The following is a 6,000-nucleotide window of genomic DNA, read 5'->3' on the forward strand; positions in this document are numbered from 1 at the left end:
CTCCACCATGCTTAAGTGTATGATCACAGTGGGGCTCTAGTGTGGGATGCTTGAAATATTCCCTACAAAGGTTTTTTTTCACCATCCACCAACCATGGTTCACAAACTAATGGACCCATTAACGTCAATGTATACACTATACCATTCAAAAAGGAGGGCATCATAACAATTTCCGTAGGCGTCGCTTGAAGTTCGCCTGCATTAAAGCATGTTGCGAATGTGCTTGACACTCATAGGAAGTGGGAATCGACATATACAATTAGGGACAACGATTAGGGAAAAATAAAGTAGAGAGTCGCCAACATGTTTTTAATTAAGGAACTTGTAAATCGTCCACGGATTACAAAAGGAACCACGAACAAGGAACAACAAAAGGCAACAACGATTGATCCGTGAAGGTTACACCCCATTCATAATCCATGAGACTACTAACTCCATATGGTTCGGAACCACCAAAGGAGGATCGTAGATGATCATACGAATTGAATCATGGAGCCACATTCGTCTGTATTGACCTCTACTTAATTCTTATAGTGAAAAGCAATTCCTGCGACCTAAAAGGCATACTAACAAAAAATTCAATTCACTCCAAACTATTATCATGCTAAATTTGTTGAACATTAGTGCACCCATAATTCTAAAATATTTTTTATCACTTAATTTAACAACAAGGTTAAAAAGGAACCTAAACCTGTTGTCCAAATTATCTTATTAGCCGTGATTTTCAATAACATATTCCCTTTAACATGTAATATGGTGATCAATAAATATAATAAAATCAATATTAATATTGGAAGCAATTCAACAATAAATCCAACAATTAATATATGATAAACATAATAAAAATCGCTAGAAAAATAATAGGAACAAAAGGAACATGATTCCTTACTTTGATTTTGCTTGCTTGCAACTATAAAATAATAAACGCGTAATTAATTTAAAGGAAATTAATAAACAACAAAATTTCAAGGAAATTAATAAACCACAATTGAAATTAAATTAAATTAAAATTAGTTAGGGGCCAAACCCTTAAACAATTATACCTTTCAGGCGTTGGCTTAAGTATAGAACTAAAATATACTACTAGAATTTCTATGCTTTTTAGACGCTTTTAAGGCTTATTTTCGACACAAAAAAGCGTCAAAAATATTTTTCTCGACGCTTATAAAAAGCGTCGCAAATAAGTGAGTCGAGAAATTTGTTGGACGCCAAAAAGTGTCGCAATTCTCGCCGCTTTTTATTGTCCAAATTTCTATACAAATTGTCAAAACATGTGTTAGATCGCGCACTTTCTTAGATTTGGCAACGCCTTTTCTTGTCTATAATCACATAATTGCGACGCTTTTTTGTGACATTAGTTTTATATATGTTATATGTCCTATATTTTATTAACGCTTTTTAATGTCTATATTTTATAACTTCGCGACGCTGTTTCTAGTCCAAATTATGTATAAAATATCCAATGTGTAGATTATTTTTTTCAGCAAAAATAAAATTTAATTTATTAACTAAAAATAAATATAACTAGCAAAAATTTCCATGTAAGAGTTAAAAAAATCAAAAGACACTTTTACTCTAATTAAATTTTATTCATAATCCAAGAAGAGTACAACTTATTATATTCTGACACTATTAATGTAATCAAGCTAGAATGATAAAAGAAAAGTACAAATACATTTTATGTATAATAATCCATATTATTCTCTTAAACAACTGACATTAAATAAAAATGTTTGATTGTAATTCTCCACCTTTATCGAAAAAATTGCTGCTTCTCACAATCGAATTTAATTTGGAGCTACTATGTCTTCATCGAACCACTTGATTAATAACTTTGACGTACGTAGTCTGGGACATAGAATAATCACAACAATATCCTTCACCAATAACAAGCATGTCAAAGCTAGAAGTTAAAATTTTGCCATATATTTTTGTTAGTCGAGTAAAACATTGTATTAGTTAGTGGATTATAGTCCCAACAGAACAGCAATCATATATTATATACTACACTAACAAAATCAGAGCTTTAAAGATAGTTAATGGATTGCAATCCTAGCTGAAAACAATTTTACCCTTATGTAGTAGTGGATCTAATGTAAGGTTATATACACAGTAGAGTTTGAGATCCAAAAAAATTTATATCAATATCTAGCATTATATAAAGTGTCCAAGTTAGTCACAGAATTTTTAAGCTTTCACCTACTAGTTTTAATTTTAAATAAAGAGTAGTAGCTTAAGATGCTCCCATATGACTTACCACACAAAAAATAAACAAAATTTTAAACATTAGCCTAAAATAAAGATAATCTAAAATGACATTGACTAGATACAATCAGACATATAAAGCAAAACAAACAAAAAAAAAAAAAAAAAAAAAAAAAACCCAAAGATCAGTATATATAGTAAAAAATGCTTAAGAAGCAACATGCTGATTTAAATTTTAAGTAAAGTATACATTTGACATAACCAGGCCAGTAACAAATCAAATCCTTTCTAACTCTAAAGCAAGCACTAGAACCTTGATCAAAGAAGCATTGCTCATATGCTTTACCTAGAGCTTAATGTGGCACCCTATGCGGTAATGAAGAAGATAAAGAGCAATGCAAATGCATAGAATCAGGAGCATAAAGATTAAAGAGCTCACCCACATCTTGTAGTAACACAGTCAATAACACTAGCATAAAATTTTCAAATTTAAAAAAATTTCTCAGTAATGACAACATTTCTAAGATAACCACAAGAATAGATTTATAAGAGTGAGACATCAAACAATAAAATAGCGAAATATTAAGATTAATGCACCTAGAATCACGGCAGGAGTTAATCCAGAAATGCAAGGCAGCAAGAATGATCCTTTTCATCAGTACATTTCGTAAATAGCCTTACGTTTCAACATTATTCACGGGAACCTGAAACATAAAATAATGTGCAACTGAGAAAAAATAAGAAGTCTAGAAATAGGTATTATTAGAAGCTAACAAAGGTTTTTCACTCAAATAACAAGTCCAAATGGGTCACATTAGAGCAGTTCTCATGTTAATAATGGGCAGGAAAATTAACAAGCAAGAAAATTAAGTAATGACACAGATAAAAGTAAGCACAAGTAAATATGTAAGTATACTTTTCAAAAGAACTTTAGCAATGTATCTTAGTGTACAAATTTATAAGAAAATTATTGTATGAAGGGAACTCTTAAGTTGCAATATGGTCCTTCACCCTTCATGTATCTCAAGACTCGAGCTAGGATAAAAAGGCTACTTCCATTTAAGTTTTACACACTCCATTTAATTTCTAAACTTTAGAGGATAAAAAAGACTACTTTGCCTCATTATCACCAGGAATCTCAATGATTCTCTGAATAGTAAACTGGGACTGGCAACATTGTTGTACCAGCGTTGTAGTCAAGTCATCTTGCCAAAGAAAAGAAACAACTAATTCATCGAAGCACATCAGAGCAACTCCATCAATTAAAAAATTATAGACAAATTGTATAGAGTGTTTAGTGTGGATATAATGCTAAGAGGCATGAGAACTGTCAAGAGCATGACAAGATAAATCAATCAAATTTCCACAGAGGGACTGCAATAATGTCAACAACATGACCTGACAAGTCAATCATCGCATAGAGTATTAAAATGCACAAGAAATAGAATATGGTATAAGGGGTATAAGAATGATAAAAAATCAAATTACACCAGAGTATAGTAAATAGTTAAGAGCATCAAAAGATGGATCCCATCTATACACTCCTCAATATCATAGACTGTCTAATAACTAGCACAACATCAAACCAATAACAAACATCTAGATTATATCCGCAGATAGAGAATACAATTCCAGTAAAGTTAGTTCCATTCAAAAACCGAGCATCAACAATGTAACCTTTAAAGACTTGAAAAGATAATACATGTTATAGCTCAAACAAAGATGTGAGAGATATTTAGAGTTCTAGCGCAAGTCCTTTTATAACAAATATGATCCTGAAAAGTAAACGATGAATGTAATAAAGAAAAAAATACTCCCTCCGTCCCAAATTACTCGCAACGGTTTAACTTTTTACACTATTCACACATCTCCCTTTGACCATCTTTTTTAATTAGTATATGAAAATCAATGTAATCATGTAAGATGTTATTGGGTCTATTTTAAGGTATAGTTTCTTAATATAAACTTTTTATAACTTATATAAATATATAATAAAAGATATCAACGGTCAAACATGTGCATCGGTAACCGTGTCCAGCCAAAATGTTGCAAGTAAATTGGGACAGAGGGAGAACATATTAGTAATTGCTTTTAAACTATTTGGTGCCATTAAATAATGGGCATTCACTGTTGTCGACTATTTCATCACTTAATTCGTTTACTTTTACCTCTAAAAAGTTGAAATATTCATCAATTAAACTACATCAAAGAAAAAAATTACCCATTAGAAAAGGCTAAAAAGTGGTATCAGATTAAATATACAACTTATACAACTTGATCCATAATTTACCGTTTAGATATCTTTTTTCACTCAGTACCAAAACCTCACTAATAAAAGAATTCTTATATCCATAGTGAAAATAATTTTTTTTTTATGAGACATCTATATTAAGCCAATCTAATCCATAACTAAATAATCTACTTCACCAAGTTACACTAGAAGTACAATTATAGCACATATCCTCCCCTTCCTCACTGCGCACTACATTCCTCAATAGTAACCTTTCTCACTTTCTCTCTATCAATTATTGAATGCTGAGATGCATGCAATTTCCTTGTTTTATTCAACTATAATACCCCTTGTTCCTTGAATCCTTGTTCATCACGTATACATAGCAATCAAGAAAAACGATACTTTAAACATAATCCGCTAACTTAGTTTAAACAACTTTTGAACAAAATTTGCCATTTGTTTCAAAACCATCCACTAATCTCTCATGATTCAAAAACTTAAAGTCCTTTATCATTGCCGATTGATTTCAAATTCTCCTCCTTGGAAAAAATTAATGCAAAATCATATAAATATGTAGACTATTTGAATTTAGAGAACATAAAAATATGTAAAATAAGAGTTTTACCTAAAAACTGCAAAATAGAACCTCAAAAAAGTTTAACACAATCAAAATAAAGTGTTGCTTTGTTCAAACATAAAATAAAAGAAGATTAGTTTTCCAGAATATTAATTGAACAGTAGCAAAAAATCGAACATAATAAATATACATAACAAAACCCTAAAATATCTGTTTTTCATGAATCTAACCCATTTCAGACCATAATTTCTTAAAATTATTGTGTAAAAAACTCTACAAACAATCTACAAGACTCAATTCAAAGAAAACTGAAGACAACAGGAAAGGAAGTACCTCAATTCTATGGGCAAAAAGAAGACGAAATTAAACACCATTGAAAGCTTACAAGTAGAGAAAATTAAGCAAGCAAAATTATTTATGAGCAGTGCAAGGGAACGAATTGAAGACCTGAAATTAAAATCCATGATTTTCTGAATCACTTTGAAGAATTTAGTACGATGGAGGAGAGATAAATAGTTAGGGTTAAGATGTGAGAAGTGAAAGGGTTTTCAAGTTTTGTTTATGTGGGCGGTTTTATGTTTTCCAAAATTTTGAAACTGTGGAATGAGCAAATTGCACTCACGAGCCCTGCACGTGTTGTTCTCGACTCTTATTTATGTCGAAAATAAATGTCGGCGTCGAGAAGACACGCATATTGTATTTATCACCTAACGCTGATGCCTAAGCGTCGAGAAGACACTCGTTTTGTAGTAGTGCAGGTAAAGTACAAACTCCTTGGAGTGCTTAAGGGAAGTATTGTGGAAGAATAAGGTAGGCTAATGTTTAGGCAAGAGCATAGAAGAGAGAAGAGAGAATGATTTTCTGCCATGAACCGAGGAAATGAGCAGGGTGTTCCACGAAACCCTAAAAGTGATAAGCGCTATGGAAAACCCCTAGATGAGCACCGCATCACGGTGTGTGTACCGTGACACGCAAGTGGCCACTG

At 31.7% G+C, this 6,000-nt stretch overlaps 1 long non-coding RNA gene across 2 annotated transcripts; it reads right to left on the reverse strand.

Moving 5' to 3' along the window:
• Window positions 1-1,564: 1,564 nt before the first annotated feature.
• On the reverse strand, window positions 1,565-5,602 carry LOC110734852. Of its 2 annotated transcripts, none has more exons than XR_002513930.1 (3): window positions 5,349-5,602; window positions 2,803-2,909; window positions 1,565-1,877 (listed from the first exon to the last, which is right to left on the reverse strand). It is a non-coding gene; the product is annotated as an uncharacterized LOC110734852 (long non-coding RNA). The 2 variants fall into 2 exon arrangements; XR_002513931.1 differs by having other exon boundaries at window positions 5,463-5,601.
• Between the last annotated feature and the right edge of the window lie 398 nt (window positions 5,603-6,000).

This window comes from Chenopodium quinoa, unplaced genomic scaffold (assembly GCF_001683475.1).
Source record: "Chenopodium quinoa cultivar QQ74 unplaced genomic scaffold, ASM168347v1, whole genome shotgun sequence".
Taxonomy (NCBI): domain Eukaryota; kingdom Viridiplantae; phylum Streptophyta; class Magnoliopsida; order Caryophyllales; family Amaranthaceae; genus Chenopodium; species Chenopodium quinoa.